The sequence below is a fragment of the Lynx rufus genome, unplaced genomic scaffold (assembly GCF_022079265.1).
Source record: "Lynx rufus isolate CCGP_SWC_20201006 ecotype Redwood Valley unplaced genomic scaffold, mLynRuf1.p SCAF_1, whole genome shotgun sequence".
NCBI lineage: Eukaryota > Metazoa > Chordata > Mammalia > Carnivora > Felidae > Lynx > Lynx rufus.
Genome location: NW_025814823.1, coordinates 148562987 through 148582665, shown reverse-complemented (window position 1 = coordinate 148582665; position 19679 = coordinate 148562987). Strand labels below are relative to the sequence as shown.

Sequence of the window (19679 nt, the reverse complement as noted above, 5' to 3'; positions counted from 1 at the left end):
TGGTTTAATGTCTACCCTATATGTAACTGTTTTTTATTCATCATCCTTGTTCTTTGTTTCTTTTTGTCTTCAAGTCCTTCTGCCTTTCTGATTTTAATTCAGCATTTTAAATAATTGCATTTTCTGTTCTTTTTTTTTAGCCTATCAGTTGTACTTTAGGATATTTTTAGTGTTTTTTTTTCTAGAATTTACAATACACATTTACAACTAATATAAGTCTACTTTCAAGTAACACTTCATGAATGAGGAAGCCACCTTAAAACTATATTCCTTGTTCTCACCTTTCTCCTGTATTATTGTTTTCATTCGTTTCACTTATGTTAAGCTATAATCATCAAATACAGTTTGCTATTATAATTTGAAAAAAATTATTCTGTGTTATATCAATTAAGAATATGAAAAAATATTTTATTCTATCTTCAATGATTCCTTCTCTCACATACTTCCTTTGTTCATGTAAATCTAAGAGTCTGACTTAAACTTTTCTTTTCTCAGAATAGGCTTTTTTAATATTTTTTTCTTGATAGATCTATTGATAACAAATTCTTTCAATTTTTGTTTGTCTGAAAAAGTATTTTTTCCTTCACTTTAGAGGGATAATTTTACTGAATACAGAATTTTGGTGTTTTTGTTTGTTTTCCTTTTCTAGCACTTTTAATATTTTACTTTTCTGTTCTCCTATTTGCATGGTTTTGGACGATAATTTGTATGTAGTTCTTATCCTTGTTCCTCTATCAGTAAGCTTTCTACCCCTCCCTAGATTTTAAAGATGTTTATCTTTGTCTTTGATTTTTTGCGTTTTGAAAACAATACACCTAGGTGTAAGTTTTTTGGATTTTCCTGTTTGGTGTTTTTGGAACTTTCTGGATCAGTGGTTTGGTGTCTGTCATTAATTTAGGAAAACAATGAGACATTTTTATGTCAAATATTTGTTCCTTTCTTTCTTCTTCTATGTTATTATATTCTCAGTACATGCATATTCATGCATATTAGACTTTTGTAACTGTCCTCAATTCCTGGAAACTCTATCCATTCATTTATTTGTTTGTTTGTTTGTCTATCTATCCACCTATCTATCCGTCTCTCTAACATTCATCTTTCTCTTTGTTTTCAGTTTGGGAGGTTATGTTTTATTTTCTTAGAGAGAGTGTGTGTGTGAGTGGGGAATAGGGCAGAGGGAGAGAGAAAGTGAGAATTTTAAGCAGACTCCACACTAAGTGTGGACTCTGATACAGGGCTCAATCCTACAACCTTCAGATCATGACCTGAGCCAAATCAAGAGTCAGAATGCTTAACTGACTGAGCCACCAAGGCACCCCTGGGAAGTTCATACTGGCATATCTTCCAGGCTATTTATTCTTTCCTTGGCTGTGTCCAGTCTACAAGTGAGCCCTTCAAAGGCAGTATCCATTTCTCTTATAGACTTTTTGATTTCTATGATACCCTGTTGATTCTTCCTTTGAGTTTTCATCTCCATGATTACATTACCCTTCTGAATTTCTCATGTTGTCCACTTTTTTGTTGTTGTTTTTGTTAGAGCTCTTACCATGTTAATCATTGTTATTTTAAGACTCCAATCTGATAATGTCAAAATCTCTTCCAATGTCAAACTCTCTTCTGAGTCTGGTTCTGATTATTGCTTTGTATCTTCAAACTTTTTATAAATGTCCCTTTTAGGTTGCTTTGTGACTTTTTCTTAAAAGCTTGACATGATTGTCTAGTGAAAGAAACTGTGGTAAGCAGTGTGAGGTTTTATGTTTATCTGGCTAGAAGGTAGGTTATGTACACTGTTTTCTGTAGAGGTAGGTATTAGGAGCTAAATTCCTACTAACATCCTAGTCTCTCATGGTGTCTTGAGTTTTTCTAGAGACTCCTTTTAAAGCAGTTCTTCTAGATATTATACAAGGACCTGAATGATGTGGTAAAATGTGGGGAGAGGAAAAACAATCTATAATTCTTTGGCTACATTTCATTCTCTTAGTGAGACTGCATTCATATGTTTTGACCATCCCATTTGCTTCTCATCTCCCTCATCAGTTGTTTTCATCTGCTTTTTTGGAGTTAGGAAGGCTACAGGGAGCTGGAGTTTGGTATTTCCTTTCTCCTAGGTTGGCTGAGGAATTTTTCCTAGATCATTATCCTGAGAACCTGATTGGATTCCTAAAGGCAAAACTCATGAATGTGTGGGACCTCCTATGACTAGACATTTAGAGGTTTTTAAACTCTCAAGCTAACACACACTAAGTCTCCAGAAATTTGTCATTTACAGTTTAAGTTTTCCTACCAGTATTGGTTTGAGTGGTAGGCTTCTGCTTTTGGGTTTTATGCTTTTGGTAAACTGTGATTATTTGGTACCTTCCTTTCTTTCCAGGGAGGTGGTTTGCCCTGTTACATCTCAATTCTCTGATGGTTTTAAGAGTTGTTGGTTTTCATTTTATTCAGCTTTTCTTTTCCTTTTGTGAGAACAGGAGTATGGCCTTTGAATCTCCTTACATGGACTATAAATTGAATTTTTTTAAAAAAATAATCATTCTTTCCCTTTTTGTTCTTCTTTTGTTATCCTAGATTTATAAATATGCCACCAAAGTTATTTACTATTCTGGCCTAATCACTGTCTGTACTCTCTGTATACTACTTACTTTAAAATTCTTGAATGAAAAATATCATATCAGTGTCACTGTCTAATTTGAAATTCTTAGTCTAAAATGTATATCACTATCTTGATCTGTTTTCATACACAGCTAAATTTTACTTCACCAATGCAAAAATATATTAAAACTTTAGAAAATATAATTTAACTTTTCAAAATGTATATTTTTCTTAATTTATCAAGAAAAATATATTTTGAAGAAAAAGCCTCTATTCATTAAGAATATGAATGTAATTAGTCTTGCATTTTGGTGGAAGTCCAATAATTAGTAAAAATGGCTAAAAATTAACTTTTCAGAAAGCACATGGTTTGAATAATCCACAAACTGGACAATCATAATGAAATACATAAAGAATAAATGTTTGTATTAAACAGGACCAATGAATACATTATGAGAAAATACTTAGAGTGAATATTTAGTGAAAACTAATACTATAATATATTGGTAACACCTAAATGAAATGGTCATACAGCTTATACTTTCATGAAATTAAGTGTGGCTATAAGTGACTCTGTTAACTATATTTTCCTGATTGCCACTCAAGTTTTAAATGTACTCTTCCTTACTGGCTTTCCCGATCAGCTCTTATCTGAATAGTAGATCCTTCTTGATATGTGCTCTTTGCATTTTACCTACTCTTCTTTTATACTTAGAGTATCCAGTCTTTTCTATTGCTTGAGAGTAACATTGATACATTGGGTCCTGCTAATAGTTAAAAGCATTGGATGCATCCAAATTGACTTTAGTTTAAACATGCTATAAAATTTGTTAACAGATGACATTTATTTTCCTAATGGCTTTACTAACAAATCATATTTTCTTCAATTAGCTAATTAATACTTTAATAGGAATTTGAAATACCAACTCCTTTCCTGATCAGAGGCAGTATTCAAAATGTGAAGCTTTTTTGTATGTGCATGTAGAATATGAATGATAGACTATAAGAGCAAGGTTTCTTGTTTTGAATGTGAAAATATTTGATTCACAATTTAGCCACCTGGAACACTTTTGTTTGCCCAGCATTCTGAAATCCTTTCTACTGATTTCAGTCACATGGGAACACAGCTGCTCAGCAATTTACAAAACCAAAACAAACAAATAAAAATTGTCACTTTAATAACTCTATTCTGGCTGCCAGTTTATCAAAGATTAATTTCACCATGCATACTACTTCCTAGAGCTCAACAGAGGTATATTTGTAAGGTGCATGTAATTATATCATTTAGCTCTAAGTTATTCTCTGTAAGCTGTAAAACTCCCTTTGTTGTTATTGAAATATTTTTTGACAATTTTATAAACTAAAAATATCACAAATAAGCAAAAATAGATTTTCAAAACAGACAGAATTTGGCTTTCTCAGCATTTGGGGTTGTAGACATCTATTTCTTATTCACAATCTTTTTGTTATTTATAGATGACACATATTTTTGTGATTTTCTTATTTTTTTAACTTTAAAATATGTTATTGGGCTTTATCCAGAACAAATATTTATTTAATATAAACATTAAGCATTAGGGAGCATAATTTATTGTGCCACTAGTTTTCCTGCTACATAATGATGAATCTCCTTGTGTATGTTTTCCATGGAAAAATAGTCTTTTGATTTCAGTGTATTTTAGAAAATAAATGGGAATAAGAGACTTAAGTGGGGAACAAATAATATTAAATGATCAAAACACTTAATGGACACTACGCCATATAAAAAGACAATTTTTTTTAAAATATGAAATTTATTGTCATATTGGTTTCTATACAACACCCAGTGCTCATCCCAACAGGTTCCCTCCTCAATACCCATCACCCATCCACCTCTCCCTCCACCCCCCAATCAACCCTCAGTTTGTTCTCAGTTTTTAAGACTCTTACATTTTGGCTCTCTCCCTCTCTAGCCTTTTCTTTTCCTTCCCCTCCCCCATGATCTTCCGTTAAGTTTCTCAGGATCCACATAATAGTGAAAACATATGGTATCTGTCTTTCTCTGTATGGCTTATTTCACTTAGCATAAGACTCTCCAGTTCCATCCACGTTTCTACAAAAGGCCATATTTATTTTAAATGATATACTTTAGGATTTAAACATTTTTTAACAGAAAATATATTAAAATCCCATTTACATTATGTAAGCATGGCATTTAGATGAAATGGTTAAATAGGTATTAGACTGTACTTGGTTATTTTGTTATAGAATATAATGATTATCTTCTCTTTGATCAATAAAATCCACCCAATGATTTGATTAAATTTCACTATGCATTGAAATAACGTGTCTCAGAAAGACAAAGGATTGTTTTGATTTATTGAGCTTCTTTCTCTAAGATAAAGGAATTGATTTAATATTTATTATTTCATTATTTCTTTTACTTGATCTCAGGAGGAAAGTGACCAGTTGGGGAAAAGTTCTCTCTCCTGATGCATTAGCAGTGAGGAAGAAAGTGACTGTGAAGAATTGGAAGAGAGGAGACATTGTCACAGCTCTGAGTCTTGGCCACAGACTACTGCTGCTGTACAAGGTGTGTTACATTTATCGTCTTTGAATGATACACTGAAATGTAGTACATCTCCTCTTGCTCTCTCTAGGGCAAGAATAAGCTAAGCTTATTCGCTTATTCCATGCAGCTAAGCTTTCATCCATGTGGAAGCATTGCCTTTAAATCAGTTTTCAACAATGTCCATCCAAGGGGAAGGATGTTTGAATATGAAAGTATGCTACCTTGTAATAGGAGTGTGGGAGGGCCAGGGGGCATTTCTCCCTGCAAAAGGCCCAGACATATTGGCCTCTTTTGGTTCATTTGATTGCCTAAATAAAATATGTACTTAATAGAGTGAAAACATATAAGAGGTCCAAGAAAAAATAAAATCAGCTATCTATAAATTACTTGACTTCACTCAGAAGCCTTACCACAGTAATGATATTCTAATGGCTCCTCTGTGGTCATCATGATGCTCCCACATTATTTGTTTACTAAAGAAGCAGACTGATCATCCTAATGTTTTCATGAGTTCTGGAACCAAGTTACCTTTGTCCTCATCTCTCAATAGTATTCCATCAGACTGCAATGAAAAGTAAATGGATTAGAACAGGTTTAGACCAGCTGCTGGTACATAATAAATATTCAAAATCCATAGTTGTTATTATTCTCTTTTAATATAATGGGATTAGTTGTAAAAACTCTGAGTTGAGAATTTCAGAATATGTGTAAGTATTACACCCAAAGCTAACTTAAATGATAAGAAAAATAACTTTATAAAAATGTAAATGTTTAAAGATTGGAACCAAATCTAGATGTGTGAGAAATAGAACAAAATATTTTATAAAAAGGACTTGTTATATTTCTTCCCATCAATTGAATTATGCTAAGAATTTGATCAGTCTGTCTAAAAGAAACTGGTATTTTTTGTTGAAAGGGCGTGTTGGTATTGCTTAAGTTAATGCATATTTGTTTTTTTGGGTTATTTATAATGTTCCTATCATCCCCACCCTGATGCATCCTATGTTGATTGTCAAAAGAACAATTCTCATCAGCCTTGTGATTTTTCCCGCTCTCCTTGTCCATTTTGTTATCAGTTCCACATCACATAAATTCAAAACCTGCCTATAACCTCATGTTCTTATTCCATTTTGTATTCAACCTGTCAAAATGTTAATATTGTTTCTGATCTTTGTGTTTTCTACTCTGAGTTCCTGGACTTGACTAGGTCCATGTCCCCTGTCTGCTATTTCTCTATCTTTTACTTTCCTAAAGAACTAACTGAAGCTAACACATGTTATTTAGGAAAGCCTATTATTATTGTGGTGGTGGTGGTTGTTATTGTGTGAATGATAGATGACAGACACTGATCCATTCATTGTATATGTATTTCATTTAATCCTCAAAATAATTCTATAAAATAAATATTACTTTTTTCCCAATATTACACCAATATTATAGGAAAGAGGCTGAGCCACAGAGAGATTAAGGAATTTGGGGTAATCCACCTTTACTCTTATAATTGGCAATGAATTTCATTAGGTCCATTTAGGAAAATTGACAAGTGAATGTTGTCTTATCATTGCAGATGCGGAGAAGTTTATTCAACAAATGTTTATTAAGAGTTTTTGTCTCGATTATTTTTAGATTTTAAGATTTTATTAAGCCTAGTTGAATTAAATAAATTGTATTCTGGTTCATATTAGGCTAGCCTGCCAGAAATTAAATAATTTCTCAAATGGCCTAGAATTAGTTAAGAGGCCATTGGTGGGAACAAAAAGGGAGGAATACTATAATTAGATTCAAAGAGAAAAGTGTTATATATGGTATAGAATAAAGAAAAAGGAATTTGTGCTGTCTGCACACACAACCATGTGACAAAGAGAATGAAAGGACTATCTGTGCCTGTTTGAAATTTGGGCTTTGATACAAAGTCATCAATGAAAACATTCTGTGGAAGTAAGTTTTCTAAAAGTTCAATTTGGCCGTCCAAATGAAGTTAAATGGCAGTCAGAGAAAAAAAAAGATGAAAATTGAAAGATGTCTCTATTTCCTGGATTTTCTTTTAAAGGAAGGAGATATCCCCAAATAATACAGTATTATGAATCACACACATAAAGATATTGTCTCTAGTAAATTAATTGTGCATGAAACTCCTGAAATCTTGCAGTGGAAGAAAAGATACATGCTGGGAGCATTAAGTCTGCCAATAATTTGCATAGCTTCTTGAAAAGAATTTAATTAGAATACAATTTTGCAACTAAATGGGAAGCTGTTATGCCAAGAAATATTAAAATAGTAGCAATCTATCTTCAGAGAGACTTTTTGAATTAACTACTGAATTGGAAGGGTTTGGGAAAAATAACTATATGATACATACAATCTTTTTGAGAATAACTCTTGTGATATAACTAGAAAGCAAACACATACTGTTTCATGGTTCCATCTGTTTGTTACAAAAGTGGAACAGAAATAGACACAAATAAACTCTACTGTTAAGTGAGACAAACCAATATAAAGAATGTTGTAGATGAAATGTCAGATTAGAGAGTTGTGGAAATCAGCTTTCCTTCTAGCCAGGCAGAGAAAAGTTAAGATTTGACCATGCATAAGTTTCAGTAAGCCCCCAGGTAAGCTTTAACTTCACATTGAACTCTAGAAAGAGGTTCAACTGTGTAATTATTAGATGTTTAGAAATGTCACCAATGGCTTTAAGGGCCAAATTATGTTGTTAGGTAGTTTCTTATCTGCTCTTAAATTATCTAAACACTCTTCTACATTAGCTCCAACATGTTTTTATCATTTTGCCCATGTGATGTTTGGGAAAAGAAAGAGGGAAAGTAAGAAAAACTAACAGCATATATGCACAGACCTATGTGTGACTCTGTGTGCATGTGCGCACTTACATGTATGTTTGTATTGTTAGTTCTCAGTAAATTTTCCTAACTTGAGATATTAGATTGGTTTTGCCTTACCAAAGTTACATTTGGGGTTGTCTTGGATCCTAGTAATATAAAATGAATCTTTGAGATGTAATTACAAGTACATTTTTCAGATTGAATAAATTACTAATGTTTCATTTGATTCTGAACTAGTCCATAGTGAATGTACTTCCATTTTCTCTATACAGCATTGTAAAACTAAAATGCCTAGAATTAAAAGAAAGGCTCATATAACTCTGTCTTTTACTTTTCCATAGACACAGTCTTATACATAGGCACAACTTATAGTTAATTATGTGTTATAATTTATAGGTCCCTAAACATCTCAAAATAAAACATACAGTATTGTACACCCAAAGAATTTTTAAGATGCCTGAAATTTCTGCATTTATGATCATTGTCTAGGTTGTAAGGAATGTGAAATATCATTTATATCTCTGTAATGTAGTCCTGCAAAGCACAGAGTGTTGACTATCTTTTTTTTTAATTTTTTAATGTTTATTTTTGAGAGAGAGAGAGACAGAGCATGAACACGGGAGGAGCAGAGAGAGAGGGAGAGAGTGTTGACGATCTTAAATATACAATATAAATGTGCTCAATGAATGGAGTAATATGTCATATTCTCTAAATCCAGCACTTTGTGTCATTATTGAAATTGCATATCCCATAATCCATGAGTCATTGATAAACAAGTCTAAGTGTTTATCACCAACTCAATGAAACAGACTGTTCTGTCAACAGGAGATCAAGTTGGAAAGATGGAGGACAGTTGTTCTTATTTTTCATGGGGGAAGAGAGTAGGAAAAACCCAGAGCTGGGTGTTATTGGGAGAATTAGATTAAGTATAGTGCTCTAAGCTGAATAAGTGGGAAATAGAAGGGGCCTTGTGAAAACAGGTTTTTATTTGTTTCTTTGTTTTGTTCTGTTTTTCTTTCTTTCTTTCTTTCTTTCTTTCTTTCTTTCTTTCTTTCTTTCTTTCTTTCTTTCTTTCTTTCTTTTTTTCATTTTTAGTTATAGTCAGCTATGTGCCTGTCTTTCATGCAAGTGTGAAAATAGATGCTTTAGTAGATGCTGTGCGCTGTGAGGTAGTTAACATTGCTTAGAGACTGACCAGAGTATGAATGGACCAACTTGACATAGTTCCAGCTACTTTAGACCACCAACTATTTTTGACTCCTAGGTTGCTGTTCTCCTTAAAAGCTTGTAGACACGAGTGGAAATTTTCCCTAAGAAAGAGTCTATTAAAAAATAGTTGTATTTCCATTTATCTTACTGTTTGTGTTCTCCTTGAAATGCATCACTGTAGATAATTTCAATATCACTCCTGTAAACTGACACATTCATGCAGGCTTTTAAGATGTGCTAAATTTATACCTATTATTAGTAGAAGACAATGTGTAATCATCCAACTTCATTCCACGACACATTTTAAAAGCTTTTGGAAAGATTGAAACATAATCAAATTAGAGATTGCATCAATACAAATCAACTATCTGTGCTTTCTCATTCCGGCTTCCAGCAAGCTGGCAGACCTAGCTGTAACCTTACTCCAGTTTACAGTGCACTTCATTATACATGCTAAAGAAAATCTCTATACCAGTTGGGAACTCTGTTGTAATGATTTGGCATGCTTGACTAAAGTCACAAGGGGGAAATATGTACAAAATTTTAAAGATTAAATTCAAATGATTTTTTTGTGTGTGTCCATCGAATCGAATCGAATCGAATCATCATACCAAAATTAAGACACAATGTGGTACTTCCATATTAAATCATCCGTGCCACTGACACACATAAGGTATTATATTGATATTACAGGTCACTGTTGCTCCCAATCCTGGTTTAGGTTTAATTTCTCATTTCTCCTAAGTGTTATCATTATTCTGCCTAAGTTAGGGTTCCCCTTCTACTAAAAATAACTTATTGGAGAGTACTACTAACAATGATTTAGTTTTGAATTAAATGGAACTAAAATATAAATTCTGTGACATAGAGAATGACATAATAAACATTTAGAAACATAAAGAATATTGAGAAGTCACTAATAGAACAACTACTACATAGTTTGGGTTCTGTCCATGTTGAGTTTTATGATCTTTGGAAATCAAGGGTGACCCTGACCTCTTTGGGAAAATTAGAAGAAACGGACTCGCTACCCAAAGTAAAGTACCCAAATTGGCATTATGTAAGAGACTGATAGAAAGTTGGTCTTAGATCCTTCACTCCAGATCTACTGAGTCAGATATACATGTAAACAAAATCCCTAATGAGGTGAATGCCCAATGATATAGACATTGAAAAACATGGGACCTGGGACACCTGGGTGGCTCAGTTGGTTAAGCCTCTGACTTCAGCTCAAGTCATGATCTCAGGTTTGGTGAGTTTGAGCACCACAATGGGTTCTCTGCTGTCAGTGCAGAGTCCACTTCATATCCTTCATATCCTATTTTCCCGCCCCACCCCTGCCCCTCCCCTGCTGGTCCTATCCCTCAGAAAGAAGAGAAGAGAAGAGAAGAGAAGAGAAGAGAAGAGAAGAGAAGAGAAGAGAAGAGAAGAGAAGAGAGAAGAGAAGAGAAAAAAAAAGAAAGAAAAAAGAAAACTTGGCTGAGAAAATTGCAATCCCTTCTGTTTCTCTATCTCTTGCTTTAATCACAGGTTAGATAAAAACAGCAGAAAGATTAACAGAGCCAGGATTACTTCACATACAAACTGCTGAATATTAGGCCCATTCACTGACTTTTCATAAAGTTGCATTTGAATAACAGTTAAAACAACAGCCTAAGCAATTTAATATGTTTCTATTATAACATCAAAACAGCTTTAATTTTAGAAATTTGATTTGTACTTATAGTCAACTAATTGTATTTTAGTATTCATTATACGATTATTTTTTTTTAACTCTTTCTAGGAAAAGATAAATTTAGCTTATATCCTAATTTTCCTGCATGGAAAATGTGACAGATGAAAGGTGAAATATACTTTTATTGATTATTCCATAATAATGAATTCTGCCCCAAATACATGGAAAATACATAACTATAAATGCTATTTATTTATTTTTTTTTTAATTTTTTTCAACGTTTATTTATTTTTGGGACAGAGAGAGACAGAGCATGAACGGGGGAGGGGCAGAGAGAGAGGGAGACACAGAATCGGAAACAGGCTCCAGGCTCCGAGCCATCAGCCCAGAGCCCGACGCGGGGCTCGAACTCACGGACCGCGAGATCGTGACCTGGCTGAAGTCGGACGCTTAACTGACTGCGCCACCCAGGCGCCCCTATAAATACTATTTAAATAGGCAAATTTTTTTAAAAAGTAATACACAAATTTAAATGTCAAAGTAGAATTTAAGGGTGATGTTATCATAGCGATTCTTGTGGTTTTGCTGTTGTTATGATTTTCTACAACCACTTTATTTGTAGATGAACATGAACTGACACTATTATTAATTCATATATATATATTCATATATAATCATTTGATATTTAATTCTAAGTTTTAATTTTAATGTTTCTCCTATAAATTAAATTCAAATTCATTTATTTTTGCTCCCTGATCTTTTTCTTTTTTTTAATGTTTGTTTATTTTTGAGACACAGAGAGAAAGAGCATGAGCAGAGGAGGGGCAGAGAGAGAGGGAGACACAGAATCCAAAGCAGTCTCCAGGCTCCAAGCTGTCAGCACAGAGCCTGATGCGGGGCTCGAGCTTGTCAATCTCGAGATCATGACCTGAGCCAAAGTCGGACACTCAACTGAACCACCCAGGCGTCCCCTGCTCCCCAATATTAATTATTTGAATTAAATAATTCCATCACCCAAATTATACAAATTCATAAGTTACATTTAAAAATCTAATATTAACAGCAAAGCTTTGTATTTAATTATATATTTGACATGTGCTGATATTTTGTGTTGTTTTGTTTTGCTGTTTGAATCTGTATTCAGATATCAAGGATAAAATCTCTCTTAGATAACTTCCCAGATTATTAGACATTTCTTAAAATAATTATAAGAACTGAGCATTTTTAAAAGATACTTTAACATTCTTAGCGGATTCAATGCTCTTTTACAATTTTCCTATAAGATGATTAGTTTTGCCAATGTGCAGAATTGTTTAGGAGTAGATAACATGATGCATACTTAGTTTGAAATGAAAGTTGTTGACATTCGTAACAACAACAACAAAAATATCACATGAAGTAAGTCTATCTTGAATTTTTCTGAATTACCAATAACCCATGCCAGTTAGGTAATGGCTTCCTATTAAGGTTAATGGAAATTGAATGTAAATCTCCATGAATAAAATTAAGGCTATACTGATATCTCAATTACTTAGGGCATAAGGGTCTGTGATTTTCACCCTTTAGAAAAGTAAAAGTGCTTACTAGAAGCCTTAGGCTAATAACAAAACCAATTTTACAGTAGTGCTTAATGGTATGGTCAGGGGAAAAAAAAAAAAAAGCCTGAATTCAGGAAAACAATTTAGTTATTAGACTTTAAAGCTTCTGAAAACAGTGTTGTATGTTGTAGTCCCTGAAAGCTTATATTTTAACTAAGTGTGATATAGTAAAAACATCCCATAGGACAAATTGGAAGCATTTGTTTCAGAAAAAATTGAGGGTGGTTCAAAATAGTTTCTTAACAACAGAGAGGTATGAATTGTGATTTCCCATTTTCCCCTTACCTACTTCTCTCTTCTTTTCTGATTTTCACTCCAACCTCTGGCTTTTCTTGGATCCTCCTGTCTGTGTAAATAAGCCCTATCCTTCTGCTTCTTTTTCATTAACTCTCTCTCTTCTCCCACTATTTTATTTTTTTTTTTTTTAAATTTTTTTTTTTCAATGTTTATTTATTTTTGGGACAGAGAGAGACAGAGCATGAACAGGGGAGGGGCAGAGAGAGAGGGAGACACAGAATCGGAAACAGGCTCCAGGCTCTGAGCCATCAATCAGCCCAGAGCCTGACGCGGGGCTCGAACTCACGGACCGCGAGATCGTGACCTGGCTGAAGTCGGACGCTTAACCGACTGCGCCACCCAGGCGCCCCTCCCACTATTTTATTGTAATATTTATATTACTACTGCCTGATACAAGTTTCAACTGTCTCTCATCTGAGCTTGTAGAACTAGTCTTTCACTTTTGTTTTTACTCACTCTAAACCATATTCCACATGCCAGCCACACTTTTCTTTCTAAAAAAGAAAATATTTGGTCATACTGTAATATTTGGTCATACCACTCTCCTTACCAAACTTTTAGATCTTTTCTAATCTAAACTCATTTATATGCATTCAGGATCTTCCACTGTCTGATAGCAAACTGCCTTTCCAGATTTGTTTCAGTTTCTCCCTTATGTTCTAATTGCATCCCAAACTCATGTTTTTCTTGAGAAAGAATTTTATTTGAAAAAAAAGAGAGAATAACATCTATAAATCTCTATTCCTTGACTTACATTTCCTCTGCCTATATCGTCACTTACTTTGCTTCACAGCATTAATTGTGTTTACTGCCAGGTCTTCACATATCTGTCTCCTTTGGTAGATGGCATAGTAGCTGATTTATTTTTATTTATTTGTTTGTTTGTTTGATCTTCTTGGATCTACAACAAAATAGGTTACCCAAATTGTGTGTTTACAGTTAGTCAACTAATGCTAATTAATTCTTTGTAGAGTATTTCTTAGTCTGCTTAAAGGCATACAAACTAGGTTTTAATGAGAAAGGTAAGATGGGTGTTTATGAAAGGAGACATTTTCCTTTTTATAATACATAGCTAGTTTCTTTTTCTTGTAAAACATGATGACTAGTAATGGATTAATTGTCTGCACTCCTCTGTGCAACCCGGCCAAATACTAATGCCTATCTCTGTAAGTCAGATAAAGGAATTGAGTCTTAAGCCTTAAATCTACCCTCTACAACACACCCACTAACATTCAGCTGGATCATAGAAAAATAAATAAATAAATAAATAAAGCAAACTTAAAGCATTTAATGAAGCATATTTGCAAAAAAAAAAAAAAAAAAAAAAAAAAAAGGAGGGTCCAAGAAAAGCTGCCTTTGCTGTCATGGTCAAGAGGAGAGGAGAAGCAGCTCCGGCTGGTGCTTGGCCCAAGGGCAGGCACATTGGAGCAGGGCCCCTGGGACCCATTGAGCTACAGATGCACCACCCACGGATGTCTCAACCATTAAAGGCCCACATGTACCATCTGCCTGAGTGTAGAATGAGCCAAGGAGACTCAAACCCAGAAGCTATTCCACATACAGCAGAAGACATTTAAGGGGATGACAGATGTATGTCTGAGCACAACGGATTTGTCCTGGACTGTAAAGACAGTGAACTTGTTGTATTGCTTGTGGGGGACTCCATGGTGCAGTTAATGCAGCAATAAACAATATGGCATTTTCCCCCCACTTCATGCACTGAATTTTGGAATTGGCGGAGATACAATAAGAAATGGTTTATGAAGGTTAAAGAATGAAGAACTGGAGAATATTAAACCAAAGGTCATTGTTGTCTAGGAAGAAACAAACAATCAAGAAAATATGGCAGAAATGGCAGGTGGAGTTGAGACCACCATACAATCTATCAAAACAAGGAAGTTTCTGACTAAAATCATTGCACTGGGTTTGTTACTTCTAAGTGAGAAGCCCCACCCTTTGAGGCAAAAGAACACAAGGGTGAACCAGCAACTTAAGGTTTCCCTGCCTAAGCTTGCCAATGTTCAACTCCTAGGTACTGATGGGAGCTTCATGCATTTGGATTGTGCCGTCTCCTGCCACAACGTGTTTTATCTTCTGCATCTCACAGGAGGGGGCTATGCAGAGTTCTGCAAACCACTGCATGAACTGATCATGCAATTGTTAGAGGACATCCCAGGAGAATCAAACCACCATTGCCTGACTAGCTCCTATCAGTGTCAGTAGCACACCAGCTTCCTCAGGTCAGTTATATCACTGACACTACAGAATCCTCTTTCTTAAGGCACTTTCTGTTGTAGAATGTTCCTGGATGTTAATTTCTAGTGTTTGAAGGGGAGGAAAGATTTAGATTGGTCCTGTACATGGAAGGTTTATTTGACACAGAAGAAAAATCCGTCAAGGAAGATTGTTATTTAAATTAGTTTGAAACAAGAAGGGGACTTTTTAGTTGTATGCATGATACATTCATTGAATTATCACTGTTTTTCTTAGGACAACATCAAGCTAAGTATTGAACAAATGAAGATTGTTTTCTTAGCCGTTCTTTCTATAGATTATGTCATATATAGTTATGATCAGCATCCTACCTATTTGGCTTTAAAACAGATGGTTTTTCCAGTTATTAAGGTTCATAATTTAGCTTTTTGTTTTCATTTTGCTTTCTTCATATGTATTCACAACATATTCTTAATGTACAGCAGTAGATTGAACATGCTTGTCACTCAAATATGGGAAATGTAGTTACAAATTAATTTGTTCCACTCTCTTAATCTTTCCCATGTTTAACAGTGGAAGGTAGGTTTTACCCAATTTGGAGGACCCTATGGAAGGTATTATTTTAATGCTGCTGAATATCATGTGTATAATAGAACCATGCATACACCCATTTCTCCTTGTCCTCCCCTCCTTTTTTTTTTAACACATTTTTGACTTAGGAGCTCTGTAGCTGAAAGTAGAAGTCCTAGCCAATTACTCTAATAATGATATTACTGACGTGTAACTCATTCTTGCATGGTGTTCTATGCATAGAGTCTAGGGTAGTGCTGTCCATATTCAGAGTTCTGGTTTGGTTTGGTTTGTTTTCCCCTTAAAATGTATTAGTTACAGTTTCTTTAAAAAGAAAAAAGAAAACAATTCTGTTTCCCATTCCATAAACTCTGACATTATTCCAAGTTTCATAGTATCTTAAGGTCTATATTTTTTTGGCTTAGTTTTAAAATTATGTCAGTCCAGAAAAGTTTGGACATTTCTCGTGGGGAAACAAATGGAGCTGCTCTTCAGAATTGACATTCTACTTTGATCCCACCATTTTAGTGAAAAAGAGCTAGGTTTGTTTAACTTTAAGCTTCTCCTTAATGTATTTTCATCTGAGAATTTCTTTCAAGAGAGCTCTTTATAATCTTAACGGTTTGCTTGAGCTACAAGAACTGACATTTAAAAAATAATGGGACAACACATGGTTTATTGTTCAGTATACTTATGGAATATGCAAAAACTGGATCTACAAACAAATATTGTAAACCAGACCAAGTGGGTACTGAAATAATGTATTAAAATATGCTCTACACTAATTCCGCTTAACGTGCAAGTTCAATAACTAAGGCATATGTTTTATGTTCTGTTTGCAAGGCAAATGGCAGTGTTTTTTTTGTGTTGGAGGGAGGTTGCTGATTTGTGTAGGAGACAAATTCTCCTGATTGAGAAGGATAGAACTTGGGCTGATATTTTTCTTGTAAAGTCTCTTATTAGGAATATTTTTGGTCTTTTTTTTTCTTTTAGATACATTTCTGAAAGTATCAGGTCTTCATTACCAACAGAAAATACAATATTTACTAAACTTGCTTACTACATTAAAATTTCCTTTCTGAGAAAAAACAAACCTCTTTTCTTTAAGTTTTATTTTTATTTATTTTGAGAGAGAGATAGAGAGTAAGCAGGGGAGAGGCAGAGAGAGAGGGAGACAAGAATCCCAAGCAGGCTCTGCACTATCAGCGCAGAGTCTGATGCAGGGCTCACACTCAAGAACTGGGAGATCATGACCTGAGTCAGAGTCATATGCTTAACTGACTGAGCCACCCAGGCACCCATTAAATCAGTATTTCAATTACACATTTTCTTTCTTGTTTATACTTTCTTTCTTCCTGTATATATTTCCTCTTTACTATTTTGAACTCACGAATAATGGAATTTAAAGCTGATCTTTTATTTATTTATTTTTTCCTGAGCTAATAGTTATCTTTCTGAACTAATTCTTAAAATTTTTAAGCTAATCTTTATGAAATAATATCATTTTGGCATGTTCAAAAAGATAGATGTAACTCACTTACCTACTTTTTTTATAATTACCCTGTAATTAAGCAACTAAAATATTAATAAAACTCAAAAAAACTTGCAAATTATCATTGGAAAAAGAAATGTCTATATCTGAGAGAGTTCCTCCATAGATACAGAAGTATTCTCAATAACTTAATAATTGTATTATATTTAACTGATCCTAGTCACAACTATCCACTCTTTCACACAGAAGTTTTTGAGTATGGTGAAATATATTATTCTAAAGTTTCTGTTTATATACCCATTATCCCTGGTGGTAAATGGGTCACCATTTTCATTCTTGTAATTAAGGCTTCTTTGAAAAAAAAAAAGTCTGATATCTATGCCAACTAAGTAGAAGAAAAACTCAGGGAAATAAAAATCAAAACTACAATGAGATATGACTTCACACCAGTCAGAATGGCTAAAATTAACATCAAAGAAAACAACAGGTGTTGGTAAGAATGCCAAGAAAGGGGAACCCTCTTAAACTTTTCGTGGGAATGCAAACTCATGCATCCTCTCTGGAAAACAGTATGGAGATTCTTCAAAAAGTTAAAAATAAAACTACACATTGATCCAACAATTACACTACTAGGTACCCAAAGAATACAAAAATACTGATTTAAAGGGATACATGCACCCTGATGTTTATATCAGCATTATCAACAGTAGTCAAATTATGGAAAGAGCCCAAAGTACATGAACTTATGAATGGATAAAAAAGAAGTGACATATGTATATATATACACACATATACATATATATATATACACACACACACATATAAAATGGAATATTACTCAGCCACCAGAAACATGGACTCTTTCCATTTGCAACATTGTGGATGGAGCTAGAGTATATTATACTAAGTGAAATAAGTCAGTCAGAGAAATACAAATACCATATGATTTCACTTATACATGGAATTTAAGAAACAAAACAGATGACTATAGGGGAAAACAAAGAAGAGAGGGAAGCAAACATTAAGAGATTCTTAACTATAGAGAATAAACTGAGGGTTGCTAGAGATGAGGTGGAGGGGGCATGGGTTAAATGGATGACAGAGGTTAAGGAGGGCAATTACTGGGGTGTCTTGGTGGCTCAGTTGGTTGAATGTCCAACTTCAGCTCAATTCATGATTCTACACTTCATGAGTTTGAGCCCCACATCAGGCTCTCTGCTGTCAACACAGAGCCTGCTTCAGATCCTCTGTCTGCCTCTCTCCTGCTCCTCCCCTCTGGCACTCTCTATCTCAAAAATAAATAAACATTAAAAAAAAGGAGGGCACTTGTAATGAACAATAAAAACTTGAAATTTTCAACAGGTTTGTAAACTATGAATTATTATTTTCTATTTTCTTTCAAGTTACCTAATTTAATAGGACATTAAAAATATCTATATAGCATTTTGGTATTATACAGTGATTTTCCCATGTACTTTCAAAATTTGTTTTCTCTCAATATTCAAAAATATTAAGAGAATTCTTTGGATAGTTTTAAATATATATATATGTACATATATGTGTGTGTGTGTGTGTATATCATGTATATATGTCTCTTTTCAATTTTTATTTTTTAATGTTTATTTATTTTGAGAGAGAGAGGGAGAGCAGAGGCAGAGAGAGAGTAAAGAGAGAATCCCAAGCAGACTCTTCATTGCCAGCATGAAGCCTAATGCAGGGTTTGAACTCACTAACTGAGAGGTCATGACCTGAGACAAGATCAAGAGTCAGATACTTAACCAACTGAGCCACCCCCACTCCCCTCTCACATACATAATTTTATACATATGACAGAAATAGAAGAACATATGTAAAGTTTTTCAAAGGCCCTTGCATTGTTGTAAAGATAGTAAATTTTATTACTAATAATGAAAATATATATAATTTTTTGATGAGTACTGTGATTTGTAGCATGCACATTATAAAATAGTAAAGTAGTTTATAACCACCAATTTAGGTATAAAGTGAAATAATAAAATATTAAAACAATATGAAATGCAAAACAAGAAGAAAAGGAACATACGCAGGCAGAATAAATGAAACTTTTAAAAGAATATTAGATAGAAACATAAATATCTTAAGTGTGGGCTGTGGCACAGAGTGACTTTCTTCCAAACTGGATAGCATAGAAAAAGGGGGAGAAATAGTAACTTCACTGTGGAGAAATCTGACAAATGCCACCCAGACAGGAAACAAGGTTAATGTCAACAGTGATAAGTCGTCCTGAAAGTATGTATGTACCCTTCATATGATATAATGAAAATAGCACTTTAACTCTATGGTCTTCCTCCTAAAAACCCCTAACTCCAGGATAATCATGAGAAAAAAATACCAGACAATTTCAAATTGAGGGCTATAGAAAAAATACCTCACCAGTATTTCTCAAAGCAGTCAAGATGGTAAAAAACAATGGAAGTTAAGAAACTGTCACAGTCAAGAGTAGCCTAAGGAAACGTGATGACTAAATATAATGTGGTAACCTGATGGGATCTTGAAAAAGAATGTGGACATTGAGTAAAACTAAGATTTATGGGATAGAAAAAGTAAAATTATTGGATTTTAATTTAAAAAATGTATCAGTATTAATTCATTAGTTCATTAATTTGTG

The 19679-nt window shown here is 33.9% G+C and overlaps 1 pseudogene; it reads left to right on the top strand.

The window, feature by feature from the left end:
• The first annotated feature begins 14276 nt into the window (after window positions 1–14276).
• Window positions 14277–14956, top strand: LOC124505433 (platelet-activating factor acetylhydrolase IB subunit alpha2-like; annotated as a pseudogene).
• Window positions 14957–19679: the final 4723 nt, after the last annotated feature.